General features: G+C 30.7%; 1 protein-coding gene and 1 non-coding gene across 3 annotated transcripts in view; both read right to left on the reverse strand.

The window, feature by feature from the left end:
- Nucleotides 1-17,583, reverse strand: part of LOC129917385 (fez family zinc finger protein erm) — a 65,801-nt gene that overhangs the window by 25,616 nt on the left and 22,602 nt on the right. The gene's annotated exons all lie outside the window — the stretch shown is intronic.
- Trnar-ucu (transfer RNA arginine (anticodon UCU)) lies at nt 8,122-8,194 on the reverse strand. Its single transcript has one exon. It is a non-coding gene; the product is annotated as a tRNA-Arg (tRNA).

Consider the following 17,583-nt stretch of genomic DNA (forward strand, 5'->3'; position numbering starts at 1 on the left):
ATTATATCCAACCATCTTGTCCATTTTATTATGTCAGTCACTTAAAAGGAATATATGAGTTTTCACATATAGACTGGGTTCTTCCAGAGTATCAAGTTGCTTTTCAAAAATACACTAATTTTATTCAAACAATTTCACCATTGACAATAGAAACTCTTCCTTCAATATAATATCTGAAAAAAAAAATTGGACTATGATAACTAGTGTTTGCGGAGAGAAATCTGTAGAATAGTTCGGGAAATGTTTAACCGTTCCCAACGATTGTGATTAAAAATAAACTGCACGGACTTGCTCTTAGAACTCAAGACTTTTTATATACAAATTTGGTAAATGTATACATATAATGAAAAAAATAAAAATACAAAACAAAAAAACATAAAATTCGTTCTTCAAATGAAGAAAACAACATTTTAAATGAAATTGAGTTCCAAACAAAGTATGCAGTTTAATTTCTTTTGTTTAAATGCATTTTAAAAAAAATTCAAATTCTTTGGAGCCGTTTTTAAAAACTAATTCCTTGTAAAAATTTTTTTGAAAAAAAAAAAATTCTAAATAAAGTTCACGGAGAATAAAGGGCACCTTAAATTAAGATGATGCCAATGTCAACCTTAAATCCTATCACCTAAAATTAAAACGATTCCCGCTTAAAATAAGGGACTCCACCTTAATTTAAGGTGAACTTCATTTCATTTTAATGTGAATGTTGAAATTGTTGTTGATTTATATTGAGGCAATGCTTTTTCATATAAAAGTTCGTTAAAATTGAACAAGTTATTTAGAAGATATTGTGAAATAAAAAAAAAAAAAACGGTTCTATGGGAAGTACCGTTAATAACGATTTTTGGAAAAAAAAATCACAGGGAGATATAGACCTTGTCTAAAAACTGTTACATACTTGAATTTTGTAATCAAAATCGTAGAAACCGTTCTTCTCTAAAATTGGTATATGGGTACCGTTATTTTCGGTTAAAAACACTATGGGCCTTACTAATAATCAAATTTAAATCTCGCTTTAATTTTTACCTTAATTCTAAATATTTCACAGTACCAAAAACCAATTAAATAGTCAGGTCAAAGGCTAACTCTTGGTTAAATTTTATAGTTGAGTTTCCGAACTATAAATTTTAATCGAGCATTAGCTTTTAACTTGACTATTAAATTGGTTTTTGGTATTGTGAAAAATGTAGAATTAAGGTACAAATTAAAGTCAGCTTTAAATTTGATTATTGGTAGGGCCCTATATCTAAAAACCACACGATTAAAAATTCTGGAGTACTTTTTAATATTTTTTGGGTTACATATAGGTCTACACCAGAAATGTATTAAAATTTAATACATGACAAATATTAAATATTAAATAATATTGTTTAGTTAATACAAAATTAATTAAAATTTAATATAGTTGTATTTAAAGACAATACGGTTTATATTAGAATTTAATACCAAAAGCATTAAATTTCAAGTATCATATTACATATTAAAATTTAATCTTTTTATATTAATTTCTGATAAGAATAATATTAAAAGATAATACAAAAATATTTCAATTATTTAATACCAAATGTATTGAAAGTTTATAAAATGTATAATAATGGTGATATTATTGTCTCTATTTTATCTGTTTCACAAACTGTAGCATGTAAAATTCTATTGCCGATCAAAATTCATCTGCAATGTATGCATTTTGCTTCGAAAAAACACAAAGCGCCTTCAAATTAGTACACATTTACAATTTTTGGTTTAATTTTTTTTTTAAACGTACCTCAAGCAAATAATTTTTTTTTAATGGCTGCTGATGTCGTTTCATTAAAATTTAATATTCGTGTATTACAATTTAATACTTTTTATTAGTTTTTAATAAATTTGTATTATATTTTAATACAATTATATTAACCATCTCACCCCGTTTGGGGGGAATGTTGTAAAAAATTCTTTAAATTAAAAAAAAAAATTAATAAAAAAAACAAAAAGCCCTTTTTTGTTGCTTTTAAATTGTAATATCTTTAGTTCTAACTTCAACTTTGGAAACACGACAAGTTTTCAAAATAATAAACCAGTGACACACAACACAACTTTTTTTCAGGGTCTTGCTATGAAATAAAAGTAAGAAATTGAGTTTTTATAAAACTTGGAACTGTTGATTAATTTGCATCAAAAAGGCGATTGAAATAAAAAATATTTTGATTAACTAATTATTTCTTATTATTAGGCAATGTTTAAGTGAAAGAATTGTAAATAACAAAAATCAATTATAAGCGGAGGAAGCAAAATACTGTTGCAAAGTCGGGATTTTTTGAAATTTACAAAAACTGCATTAAATCGAAAAGCCCAGTAGAATTAAACATTTCAAATGGAAAAAATTAGATCGTGCAATTTTTTTTCATAGGATGATAGAGGGGATCACTGGGAGCTTAAAACCAATTTTCGGGAAAATCGACCTTGTGCTTAAGCCGCCATCTTGGATTAAAGGTAAAACACGTTTTAGTGAATAACTCGGCCATTTTTGATTTTTGACAAAAATTATAGATGTAAAACTTGTAGAAAATTTTATTTTCTATAACTTTTGTCTTAATAAATTTTTCTATATGACCTATATTTTTCGAGTTAATTTGAAAAAACTATACCCCTACTCAGCGTAAACTTTATACCCGCTTTGATTATAGATTTTAAGATCAACGCAATATGGGAGTGTTTTTATATGTTTTTGGGGATGATAAATCTAGCTGCAATGTTAGTTTTTGCAAATTCATGAAATTTTATAAACAAAAGGAACTATCTCAAAATTGGAAAGTGTCGTTTTAAACAAGATTAGTACATATTATAATTGATGTCTAGCAAGACAAGCAAGTCATATCTCAGGCATTAATGAACCGATTTGAAAAATTCAAAAACTTGCTTGTCTTGCTAGACATCAATTATAATATTTACTAATCTTGTTTAAAACGACACTTTCCAATTTTGAGATAGTTCCTTTTGTTTATAAAATTTCATGAATTTGCAAAAACTAACATTGCAGCTAGATTTATCATCCCCAAAAACATATAAAAACACTCCCATATTGCGTTGATCTTAAAATCTATAATCAAAGCGGGTATAAAGTTTACGCTGAGTAGGGGTATAGTTTTTTCAAATTAACTCGAAAAATATAGGTCATATAAAAAAATTTATTAAGACAAAAGTTATAGAAAATAAAATTTTCTACAAGTTTTACATATATAATTTTTGTCAAAAATCAAAAATGGCTGAGTTATTCACTAAAACGTGTTTTACCTTTAATCCAAGATGGCGGCTTAAGCACAAGGTCGATTTTCCCGAAAAACTGGTTTTAAGCTCCCAGTGATCCCCTCTATCATCCTATGAAAAACAATTGCACGATCTAATTATTTCCATTTCAGCTTAATTTTGTGTACATCCCGACTGGGCTATGTATTAGGATTTGGGATGAACAAGTTACCAAATTCTTAGAGCCCTAAAGTTGGCCTATCAGCAGCATATTTCGTTTGATCCATTACTTTTGGGACACAATGTATATAATATTATTTTTAGTTTTTAAATTATAAGTTATTTCAATGAATTGTTTTTAAAATAAACGATGAGTCTGATTAAGAAAGTATAGTTTTCTTATTTTTCAATTTTCTCAAAAATTGGAAGGCAAATGAATACATGATTTTCAGTATTGAAATCCACAGTCTTTACTAAAATAGTATTTAATGTGTTTTTTAAGCTTTTTTCCCAAAATTTTGATTTTAAAATCAAAATTTCGTTTTTAATTCTTTCTTTAAAACCATTTTTTTTTTTTTGACGTGATAACGTCTTATAAATCGATGAACCATGGCAGCCACCACAAAAAAAAAGTGACGCCATTTTCTCAGTGCACTTTCCCAGTGCGGCAAAAAATTTCAATTAAAAATAAACTATTAGAGATACAAAAATCTTCTATAGCTCATTTGAAAGATAATAACCTAAAGCTTAACTTAAATGAAGGATTTTTAAAAATTCTGTCATCTAATAGGGTAAACAGGGGTAAAACGTAAAGATGAAATTTGGGCTAAAATCTAAACGCGAAGTTGTAGAGAATTAATTTGTTTTCCTATAGATATGTAGATGAGATTAATTTAAGAATAACTGCATTTAAGAAAAAATTCTAAAAAAAATTGAAACTAAGCTATAACGTTTTGTTTGAACGTTGTACACGTGTTGGTGCTATGACAAAATGATGATTTTGGGTAAAGGAAATTTTTTTTCACAATTCTAAAGATGCCAACCCTCCTCTATTAATGGTGTTCCACTTAATTTTGCCAGCGAAGCCAAATACCTGGGTCTTATTTTGGATAGCAAATTAAACTGGAAAATTAAAAGAAAAGCCACAGTGGCACTCTTTTCTTGCAAAAAAGCTATAGGGAATAAACGGGGACTATCCCCTAAAATAACTCATTGGCTATACACTGCAGTCATCAGACCTATGCTCACTTACGGGATAGCAGTTTGGTGGACTGCTCTGGAAAAAGTAATATATAGCGACAAGTTAAGCAAAGCCCAACGTTCAGCCTGCATGTGCATCAGCGGAGCTCTCCGTTCGACACCTTCCGCCGCTCTTGATATATTACTCAATCTTCCACCCATAGATATATTCAGGAAGCAGGTGGCCGCGAGCACTGCTATAAGACTCCAAGCCATCTCTCAATGGACCAATAACTCTATTGGTCACACAAATATTCTGAATTCATTCGGATCAATCCACAGTCACTCCGAATACACCACCGCACAATTGTTTTTTGGCAATAATTATGAAGTCACCATCCCAAATAGATCAGAATGGGACAATGCCGAGTTTCTGAGAGATGATTCAATTATTATTCATTTCTACACAGATGGTTCTAAAACCAATGACGGAGTGGGTGGCGGGGTTTACTCAGATAGATACTCAGTGTTCCAAGCGGAAATAATGGCGATTAAAGAAGTATTGACTTGGCTCAAAGAAAACGTGATATCTACATCGGATATCCGCATCTTCTCTGATAGCCAGGCCGACCTTAAATCGTTAGCTTCGGTTTCCACAAACTCCGTAACTGCCCGCGACTGTCGATCATCTCTCATGGAGATGTCAGAACAGTTTAACATTCACCGGGTCACAGAGATATTCTGGGAAACTGTGAAGCAGACGAACTCGCCAGAAATGGAACTCTAATACCAATTTTAACCAATAAGCCAAATATTGGTATACCAATCGCAACGTGCAAACTCATGCTGAAGCAAGAAGCTATAGAGGCAACAAACATACGATGGTCAAACATTATAACTTGCCAAACGACCAAGCAAATCTGGCCTAGGCTAGATCCAAAACGTTAAAAAAATTTACTGTCTCTAAGCAGATTGCATATCAGCTCTGTAATAGGTGTCTTAACAGGACACTGTCTCATAGGTAGACACGCCATAAGACTTGGCGTAATCTCTAACGACTTCTGTAGAAGTTGCCTTGATGAGGAAGAAGAAGAAACAATCCAACATCTTCTCTGCTCATGTCCTGCCCTTTCCAGTAGACGTAAAAAAATAATTGGAAAAATATTTCTTAGAAGATACTAGTGAACTAATCAAAACTGACATCTTCAACCTTCACCGCTTCATTAAAAGCTCCAACTGGTTTAAATAGTGAGGAATTTCCTTACAAAATCATGGTATCACAACGGACCAATAAATGGTCTAAGTGTGTCAGTTGTTTTCCTGACAGCCATTTCGACCTAACCTAAAGATGCCAGGTGAAAGATGAGAGAAAAAAAAGTAAGCGCCTGATACGGATTTTTTTCCAACACTCTGCGTTTCGAAATATGAATTTTTGAAAAACACCTTGTTTTTTAGGGGTATTTTTGGATAATTTTTGATTTTTAGCTTTTTTTTGGAGCGTTCACAAAAACTTATAGGACATGTAGGTTTTGCCCTCATACATGTGCAAAAACTTGGAATCGTTTAGTGAGTTTTGACTGAATAACAGAAGAAACAATTTTTTTAAAAACACGCTTTTTTACCGTTTTTAACCGATTTTCATGGTTTTTTATTTTTATCTTTTTTTTATTTAATAGATACAGGAATAAAGTATATGGAGTAATGATAAAACATGTTTACGACTATATGTGTGCGAAGTTTCAATCCTTTCCGTAAACACTATTTTGAGATAACGGTAAAATAAAATTTTAGAATTCAACAGGTTATAACTTTTGACCAAGAGCAGATAGAAATTTTATTAAACTTTTATGAGCATCCTGATACAATTACCTTTCATCACACATAACGGTAGACTAACTACAAGCTACACAATGTTAAATCAAGAAACTTGCGAAAAACCTCAAAACACCAGTGGAGATCTGTTGCCCCATGAACAGTATGGGGTAAGTATGACCCTTGAGGCACGGGTTAATGACGCCCAAAAAATTTTTTTTGCTAAATTCCCCTTATTTAGGCCCTAAACTTTCAATCTAGGGGGTGTCTCCCCCGAAAACATCACTTTGGGAAATAACGGATACCCTAATGAACAGTCACCAGTGTTGGAAGTACCGTAATCTCAGTCTGGAAATTCGATATGGTTGACTTTAAAAAATTCTAACTTTCTAACCGTCATGTGAAATAAGCTTTCACATGATATAAAATTTAATATAGGTTGTCATTGAAAAAAATTAATTCTATATCATGAGAACATAAAAATAAATGTTTTTTATGCTTTTTTTGATGAAGATACATGGAGTTCAAAAAATTCTAGCACAGACTTGATATATATATATATATATTTTGAGCTAAGACAATAAGCTTTCAGATGGTATAAATTTGTTTATAGTTTGTCATTGAAAAAAATTGATTCAATAGCGTGCGAAGATAAAATTATAGGTTTTCTTTGCTTTTTTTGATGAAAATGATTGTTTTCAATAAATTAATTTTATATTTTTTGCGTATTGTAAAAATTTTAAAATGGTTTTATTCTTAAGAAGAAATACTTGGCTTTTAAATTGCATAATTTTTTTTGTAAGCTTTTAAAGTAAAAAATTAATATAATGAGAAAATAAAAAAGGTATTCTTTTTAGCTTTTTCTTGAAAATTATGATTGTTTGAAATAAGTAAAAGCTTCAATTGACTCATTTTAAACAAAAGCACACAACCTGTTTTCTTACGACGTTATCACGTAAAATCATCGTCCGTAAACCGGCTTTACAGACAACATCTTTTTTTTGAAAAATGTGAGAAAATTTTTATGTACTGTAGGTACCTATATAAAAATATTTTTTTAAACGGCTCTAATGATTTTCAAATTTTTGTTCTATAGATTCCTTTTCATACAAGAAATTAGATGTCATACTTCGTTTTGTGATCAAAAAATTAGTTAACGGTGTTTTATTAATTTTAATAGGTACTAATTTCATGTATTTTTTTACATTATCAGAAATGCCTTAATAAAATAAAATTATAATTTTCCCTAATTTTTTCATAAAAAGCTTTAAGATAACAGCTACTTTATCATAAGAGCAAGTACGTGCGACCCAACCGTGGACTTTAATTTTAAATAAAATGATACTTATAAGAAAAAGTAGACAGAAATTAGAATTACCCATCGTATGTGGCAGTGGCGGTGCCTGTGGGACACCTTGTATAATTTAAAAACATATACCTACTTTACCAGCTTTTAAAAATTAAAACATACATTTTCTCAAAGTTAAGCTTCGATCGATAGAATAAAATTAATTGTTATTATATAATAATATAATGCCTACTTATAATTTGATTTCAAAACAGACCCGTTTTGCCAACAAAAAATAATTAACATAAAATCCCATGTGTTCGTCAGTTATTTTTCTTTATTTGTTACTCCAAATTTTATGTGAAAAAAAAAAAAATTAAAGCGATATAAAACACCTTAAACTAACGGTTTGCCTATTCATATTCATTGGTAATAATTTATTATTACCAAGAAATACCTACCCATCCTAAACGACATTACCTATATTCATATCTATTCCCTAACTAAAACTGTAATTATAATAAAATAAAAATAATTTCCTAATCAATCCATCTTTGAAATAATAAAATTAAAATAAATACATAAATAAAAAAAAAAAAACTTAAAAAAAATCTTTTGATCATCCCTTGCGGGGATCGAACCCGCGACCTTTGGATTAGAAGTCCAACGCGCTATCCTCTGCGCCAAAGGGACCAGTTGAAAATTACTCACCACTTGCACACTCGATGTTGCTAGTAAAATTCTCGCATGATACTTTTTTTAATTAAAACGAATATATCACATGCAACAACAATGTGGGTATGCGTATGATATACATATAAAAATGAATGAAATATTTTATTTGTACAGCCCGCATTTTAAGTATTCAGTTGGTTAATCTTTTGCTTTCGCACTTGAAAGTTTTCAAAGCACGCATCAACTTAATTAAATACAAAATAAGATAATGGTTCATGGTACTTTTAAACAAATTACATCATCGCTTTTGACGCATGCACAGATTAGGTAGATAGGTACATAAGCACTTAATCTTTTGATCCGGGAAGGTTCAGTTCAAATGTTTTTTGTGCCGCAACGAAATCCACATTATCATCTTCTTCTTCATCATCGTCATTATAATCATGGTTAGGGGAGCTCTTTGTGGAAGATACTTTTTTTTTTAATTTTCTTAATTTCAAAGCGAAAAAAAGGAACAAAATGAAAAGAATAAAAATGTTTCGCATATCTTTTGCTTACAATCTGCTGAATATCCCCTTACAACATGGAGAGAAGAGCTCGAACAGAGCCTATTGAGAGCACGCTACTCTCAAGAGCGATAGTGTCCAGAACAATAAAACCAAAGATTTAATGCAACACTTTTTAGCCCGCAATGCCATTAAGGAAATAAGTGTATCTACAGAAAAGAAGCAACTCAAAAATCCACCCTCTTGCTCTTCGCATCGCCCCTTCTCATCTTGAAGAAGACTTTTTATAACACTAATTCCTCCTCGGTGCTATCGTTGTTGGCTTCATGCAGAATAAACAGATCTTAATTTCAGATACCGAATGCCAAATCGTGACATATCAATTTCTTTCCATAAAACACCAAGAGAAAACTACCCCCCTTTGCTGCTGCTGCTTATAGGATTGGGATTCCGCTATTGTGTAAACATAGTTTGGTGGTCTTTGGCTTTCGTGTGTACGGAATCATGTTAAGTGGGTAGCTTAGGTATCTTAGCTATCTGATCTGCGATGTGGCCCAGAGTGTCACTTTTGAGTGTGAATCCACCCTCTCACGTTCAGCTAGTTTGTAAGTGCATGTTATTCTTTTATTTGCTCCTTTTTGCTTTATGCGCACTCTTGCACTCAAGTGGTAGCCAGCTACCATAGTCATTGTGCTGTTATGTATATTATCTCGAAGGATCTTTCCATTCCGTGGACGTGTTAGGTTAATTTTTTATAAAATAAACAACTATATATACAATATTATGTATGTATGACTTAAGGCTACTCTAGGGGTGCCTGTCACTGCCACAAGGCAGTGCTGGATTATGTAGGGGCCTAGACCGGCCTGGCAGACCAAATGCTTATATGCACTGAGGGAAAAAACAACTTAAAATCTACACAGATAGCACGTGTTGTCTAGGCGAATGCTTTACCAATGTGCTATCTCACTGTTTAAAATTAGGACAATAAAATGCAACAAAAGGTAAAGTCCGACAAAAATTAAAAATTTTTTTATGTTGTTTCAATTTTAAATTAGAGATGTTAAATGTTAGTTTTTTCAACTTTAAATCAACGTTGACAATACTACATTTTACATTGCGTTTTTTCCCCCAGTGTGCTCCGGGCTCCGCGATGCTTCACTGTCCCCTTACAAACTGATTAAAAAAAGTCTCTACGGTCATAATTTTAAATCAGAAGGAAAGACACTTGATAAATAGAACTTTTCTTGTACCGTGTTCTCAGCGTCCATGAATCTTATTTGATTCAACGAAAACATTTTCCCGGGAGTTTTTTGGTAAAGAAAGGCCTGATTAATTTAAAAAAAATATTGTTATACATTCTTTCTTCTTTTTAAATTATTTAATTAATTCATAAAAATAATGCGTTTTCTTAGACATTTTTATTAAAATTATGAATCTGACCCATTTTTGCATAAAATAAACATGTATTTAAGAACTAGGGTAGAGTTGCTAGTACTCGGCCCCTTAATAATTTTTTCTCATGAAATAAAGCACAGAAACGTCAAGTATCAACATTTGCGAATAGTTCTTGAAGTAAACTGTACTGTCTTTATTTCTTTTTCGGTGAAATTAGAAAAAAGTTAATAATTGTTCCTAAAAATAATTTATTTATGTTTTTGTAAAAAAAAAGTGTAAATCCGGCCTTTGTTTCCTATTTTCGGCCATCTGGTGTCCCATCTCCGGCCACTGACTTTATTAGGTCAGGCTTAAATAAATTGAATGTTTTTATTTTAATGAATTTAGAAACAATTTTGAATATTAATATAATAAGTAATAAAATCAAATAAAAAAAAAAAAACACCCTAATTTCCAATCGAAAATTCACGTGTCAAAATGCAAAAAGCTTAAATTCGAAAATTTTTTTATCATTATTTAAAATTTTGGCCTATTTATTAAAATTTACACTTAAATTACTCAAAAACCGTATGATTTTATGTTACATTGATTAATGTTACGGTTTTTGAGTAATTTAAGTGTAAATTTTAATAAATAGGCCAAAATTTTAAATAATGATTAAAAAATTTTCGAATTCAAGCTTTTTGCATTTTCCGAGAACATGCACTTTGGTGTACTACAGTAAAACCCGGATAAGTGCCTCTCGCTTAAGTGCCTGACCCGCTTAAGTACCTTTGTTTTTTTAGAACCAAAATTTTAAGGATTTTTTCACATAAAATTCTTTTTTTAAGTACCTTTCGCTTAACTGCCTTCCCCGCTTAATTGCCTGGCTTTTCAAATACTTATAATTGAATTTACTTGCAAAAAATTCTTTTAAGTACACGTTTGAAACAAGTTTGAACTGTAAGAAAAATTTCGTTTCCTTAACCGCTTTAAAATTCAAAAATTCTACTAAAGTTAGAAACTAACTAGTAAGCTATTTTAAACTTTCAAAGTAATTTTGTTTTGTGAAGATTATGGTTTTATTAATCAAACATGTTTTTTTTTTATTATTCAATAAATATAGAGATAACTGCCTATGAGCACTTAAGCGGGTTCTTGTAAGTACCTTACCCGCTTTAGTGCCTATCAAAATGGGACATTTAAGGTGAGGTACTTATCCGGGTTTTACTGTAATGTAAATTTTTGTTTACACTATTAGAAAGTAGAGATTTTAACGAACAAAATGCCCACCGATTATTTGAAAATTTGATATTTTGACACGTGAATTTTCGATTGAAAATTAGGGTGTTTTTTTGGTATTAAGTAAAAAAAAGGTTAAAAAATAAATATTTTAAATCAAATAAATTACTGTGTATTCGGGATATAATAAGGTAAATTTTCACCAAATTTCGTAGAAAAAAGCATTTTTTTGAAAAAGATTAAAATAAAAAACCAAAAACTCGGTTTTTTGAATTTTTCACATAAATTTTGAGGTTATGTGAAAAAATTGTTAATACACAAGTTGTAGATCTTTTTATTACCTACAACCTTGCCATACAACCTTCCATAGGACTTATAGTTTTGCCGGAAATCGAGATATACCATTTTTTACCATTAAAAACCCAACCCTACCACTTCCCGAACTCGGCTCGCCTGTAATTTATTTTTCCTTTAATTTTCATCATATTCACCTCCTTTTCCAATGAGTTTCATCCAACTATGATTTTTTCTTATTTTTTAATGTTTTTGAAGGCTTCGGCACTGGTCTATTTTCAAAAGTTATTCATATTTTTGTATTTCTAATCGGGACAGTTTGGAATAAAAATCTTTTGGAGTACGATAACTTAGGCGACAAGAATTGATAACGGTATTTTGTAGAGGAGTTTAATACAATAATTTTTTACTATAGGAGGGGGGTAGGGCTGCCATATATAATTTTGTTAATGTCGGGACAACAGGTCTCAAAAGTCGGGACAAATCTGGACAGAAAAAAATACATGAAATCGAAAATAGAAAAATAGTAAAATACAAACTTTTCCATGCATAGGACTTACTCCTAATTTTTTGTAGACTTCTTGACAAAATATGTCTTAAAGCATGTTTCTTAGGGCTCAGTTATAGCTATCAATAAAATCCATCAGTAAAAATTTTGTTTTGCTATTTTGAATAATTTATCTTATATTTTTTAGAAAATTTTGATGAAATAAATTAAAAACATATTTCCACTAATTTTTTCAAAAATGCATTTTGTGTTAAATTTTATACACAAATTCATTTTATAAATTTTACTGATGAAATTTCATTTTACTGAACAGCTGACTGCCAAATGCCAAACAAAATTCCATTTCGTTTTACTGATGACGTTCCATTTTTTTACTGTTCCGGTGCCATCATTAAAAAAATTACTGATGAAATCAACATTAAAAAAAATTGCTTGAGGTGCGAATGTCAAATAAACATTTAATTTAATGACGTAAATTTACTGATTACTATAAACGCTCATCAGTAAAAGATTTCAGATTCGTGATGTTTCAATTTTTACTGATGGATTTTACTGATAGCTATAACTGAGGCCTCATGTATGTCAGGACGTTTGAAATTCCTTAAACAAATTTAAAAAAACGTAAGAATATATTATAATTACGGTGACCATATTTCTACGGGCAAAACCCGGGACAGATAAGAAATTCGTTGGATTGTTTTGAAAAAATTGGTTTTTCAAAGAAAAAAAAAATTAATAAATAATAAAATGATTCAATTTATAAGTTCAAGTGACCTCAACTCCAAAAATTTATAAAGCGTTTCGCCCTTTATAAATTTTTGGAGTTGAGGTCACTTGAACTTATAAATTGAATTATATTCAATCGCTCCACTTAAAATAAAAATAATTTTAATAATTTTTATTTAGTTATTTTTTCTTCGTTATAATAAAATGATTTTTCATAATTTTTCCTAATTTTGATATCAAGATTTCTTAAACTATTTAATTGGAGCATTTTCATTGAAATCATTTTAGTCGTTTACGAGGAAGTCAGAAATCAAGAAAACGGGTTTATAATAGGTACTGTTAATAAATTAAAAAAAAATATTTTTTTTTAATCAAAATAGTGAGAGCTGTTTTCAACATTTTAATTTTATTTTAATTAAATGCTTTTTTAATTTTGTAAAATCCAATTCAACATTTAATATGTTCTTAAAACTCTTGAAATTAAGCGGATTCTTTCCCCTTTCATATGTTGTTCATTATTCGAAAAAAACTTTTTCTAATGTAGCTTTTCAACCTGACAAACACAAGCTAAATCTAAATAATTGACGAAAAAGTTTAAAAAAATAATGGTTTTTTACGAAACATTAAAAAACTTTATTTACCAACCACTTTTTTCTTGTTTTCCGTACAAAGTACTTAAAATTTTGAGTACCAAAATTAGAGAATGCAGAAAAACGGGACAATCATGGGACAAATTACAAAATACGTCCTGGGTTTCTTAAATAAAAACCCGGGACAAGCTATAGAAATTCGGGACAGTCCCGAGTAAACCGGGACGGATAGTCACCGTAATTATAATATAATTGTGAATGTTCCACATCTCACTTTCATAAGTAAGTATTAAATTCTCTTATGTGAGTTTAAACAGAAAAACAAAAAAATATTTTCATCCATTTTAATAGCCTGTTTTCACTACAGCCCAAATTTAATAGTTTCGCAAATTAGGTCAGTTCGATCCAAATTTTAAAAATTTCCTGTACGATTTGAAATTCGAAATGAGATAATTTGCGAAATTTTCTCATTTGGGCACTAGTCAAAACGGGCTATAGAGGTAAAGTCTTATATTGTTTACTTTTTACTTTTCATTGAATTTTGACATCCCGATCGCTTAAAACTGTTGCAATTTTGTTTAAGAAGTTTAAATCAAGATCTTAAGGTATAGTAAATACTATTGGCATTGATATACAAAATATCTTAATCCACTGGGATAGCGGAATAAAATAAAACTGTTACCCACAATCATTGATTCATTAAGGAGTCACATTTTTTTTTCTCCCTAGAGTTTTCGAACGAAGACTGATAAAGAAACGGAATGTCGGGATAAAATCGGGACAATTTGTAAATCGGGACAGATATAGGGACAGTGTCTAAAAGTCGGGACTGTCCCGGCGAAATCGGGACGTCCCGACGCCCTAGAGGGGTGGTCCATCTCTCTACGTTTAGACGGGAAGAGCAATTTTCTAAAATATCACGTTAAATACAAAAAAAATACTTAAAAAGAACGAAAACACTTACAGTTATGAATAATACTTTTTTCAAAAGCCAGAATTGTACACTTGATTCTAATTTTTAAATCAAATTATTGCAATTAATTGTTCTCGAACTAATCAACTTCAAAGTCAAAATTTGGGAAAAAACACATAAAATACTATTTTTACCAAGACTGTAAATTTAAGTATGAAATAAATCAATGAAATAAACTGCTTCAATCAATTTCTAAAAAAATTAAGAAATAATTTATGATATGAAATAAGAAACAAGACAGACATCCATATCTAATAGTTAGGCAAAGGCCCTCTGCATATTGAATTCCGGCCTTGCATTTAATCAGACCAAAAACAAAAAATAACAACTTAATTCTCAGGTTATAGTCATCTACATCACGTGACCAATTGCAATCAGTCTAATTTGTGTTATTGCCAGTTGCTTATTTCATTAATCAAAACATGAAGTTTCGGTATAAAACGCGGGAAATTAACTATGCCTCGGCCGTCAACGGAAACCGAACATTAGCCTGAGGGGGCTTTGCCTGGTTTCACCGATAAATTTATTCTCGAGTTTTGTCGGAGAGCTTGTTACTTTTTTTTTTGTTGCGTCTACATTGTTTCATATGTCTGGGGGTTGATTACATGGTCGTCACCACCATGTAGGTGGTTTAGTGAAATTCATAACCACCATCCATCATCATGATTTTATTTTTTGAAAATTATGATATGAGTTTCAACAAGTGGAGTAATTTTATATGTGCGAGAAGTTAAATGGCCGTAAATGGTTTTGACACATAATTTGTCAAAAGTGGTTATGGTTATGTCTCACCATGATATGATGGATTAAGGTATTAGGCGAACGCTGCTGGGGAGACGTGCGCCAACACGAGTTACTATACATGCGTAATTGAGTATGTTGCCTTATACCTACTATGTTTCCACCTACTATAAATATAGATTTAGCTAAGTAGATTTAGAATAAATCTCGAGATTTATTTTAAAGCTACTTCGCTAAATCTCAGATTTGGATTCAGCTGTCCTAAATCTAAGATTTTCACCTACTTTCAATCCGAGATTTAGAATAAAAGTCGAGATTTATGCTAATCTCGGCTCGGATTTAGCGTAGGTGGAAACATAGTATTAGACCTTAGTGAGGGAAGTTAAATCAAAGCATCTTCCTCAGTTTTGTCTTGATTCATTGTTTGGCTTATTAAAAATTGATTGAAAAAAAAAAGTTCAAAAGGTCTTCTTACTGAATTCTTGTTCTTAAAACACTCAAAAATGTCAGAATTCCATGACTCATGGGGTTTTCGGAAAGTGTTATTATTCTTGTTTGACATAAGGCACGTTCAAAAACCCTAAAAAACTAGATTTTAGTTCACATAATTTCACGCGTAAATTTTTTTTACATTTGGTTTTATTTTAAAAGCTGTCAAATCGCAAAATACATATTAGGTATTGTTCCCACGAGTATTGTTCGAGATACAATGTTTTGCCCCAGTTTTAAACAAATCCCTTGGTACTTATATTTTAAGTTCGAATTCTGTGGCATCATAAAAAATGTTCCCGAGAATCTTAAAACACAACTTTCACTCACAGACTACTTACTTGCAGTTTCGTGTCGTTTTGAGTTTAAGCTGTCAAAAACAATAAAATATCGTCCGATGACGCAACACACACGTTTCTTGTTTAACAAAAAAAAAAAACAAAAAACTCCCCCTCATTTCATTGTTCTATTTACCTACCGCCCAAGGTAACATGAAATTACCCCTAAAGGTTTTTTAAGGTAGCCGATTCTGGTTAAAACTTAAAACTGTGCGGCTAAATGAGCCATTGCATATCACGTACGTATGCTTTAGAATTAAGGAGTGAGCTATAGAACCAGCAAAAAGTCAACAGAGAATTATTAAAGAAGCTCGTTGAAGCGAAAACGCGTGTGCATTGTGCACGTACATTGAATTGCACAGTGGACTTCTTCTTGGTTAAGTTTTTTTTTAGTGCGACACGTTTTGAAAAAGTACATTTTATAGGAGAATTTTTTCAGAAGCCAGGTTTTCTAAATGATTATAAATATTTCATTGCAAAGACCAAAGACTAATAATTGTTTTTCTTTGTTTTATATTATATTTGACAAAAAGTTAGAGAAAAATAAATGAATACAAAAAAACTATTTCAAAATAAAATCCTTTCAACTATTCTGCAATACGAGTCTATCTGCAAAGATGGTATCACTTATCGATGATAAGCGAATGCTTACATATGGTATACCTTGATCCCAGTGTTGCCAGAATTTTCGAGGCAAGGACCCGATTATAAAAAATCTTGGAGCCAAAAATTGCCGCTTTCAAAAATGGTTCAAGAAAACGCAAAACAATTTTGTGGCATGAGATTTTATTATTTTTTTTTTTTTAATTTTCAGGCGTAAAATTAAATTTTAAATGAAAACCAAATGAAAAATGTATGCAAATTGGTTGTCTGTCCATATTTTTGGTGGATTTTTGATCTAATATGCAAGTTCAAAATTAAAAGAGCTAAAATCCGATAAATCAAAATTTTAAGGAGCGAGTTAAAGGAGTTCAAGGAGCCGGTTTGGCGATAAAGGGCCGGCTCTGGCAACACTGCGTTGATCCATGTTAACAAACAACAATACAATAAATTCTTTAACAGCAGGTACAAGTTTTATACGGTAAATTTTTTGATTTTTCATCAAATCGTTATCGTTCACGTGAAAAATAATTTGTACATACCTTTAACATTATAATTAAAAGTTTCAACTTTTTCTAATAAAAGGTGGAACCGATGAAGATATAGCATACCTACTAACCTGTCTGATTATTATTGGAATTAGCTTCCATTAAAAAAAAAAAAAAAAATAAAACGGTTTTACTATCAACATAATTTGATAGGGCGGTCTCACCCCCATGTATGTGCAAAATCATTTTTTTTTTTTTTTTCAAAACGTATTATCTTTTGTTCTCTTTTTTATAATAAAGAGAGCTCTTACCAAAAATATTAAACTTAAATCGCCAAGACTTTATTTTAATCAAATGATGTTTTTATTGGTTTTTACGACAGTCAAACACTAAAGGGGCGGTCTTTCTTCCAATTTTTCTATTTTATTAAGTTAGTTGTTTTGTTAATAAAACAAACTGTTCTCCAGTACCTACTGCTTAGTACTTCTGGTTGCATTCAACTCAGGGTATCTAGAACCACTCTCCTATGGAGCCG

The sequence above is a fragment of the Episyrphus balteatus genome, chromosome 1, assembly GCF_945859705.1.
Source record: "Episyrphus balteatus chromosome 1, idEpiBalt1.1, whole genome shotgun sequence".
Taxonomy (NCBI): domain Eukaryota; kingdom Metazoa; phylum Arthropoda; class Insecta; order Diptera; family Syrphidae; genus Episyrphus; species Episyrphus balteatus.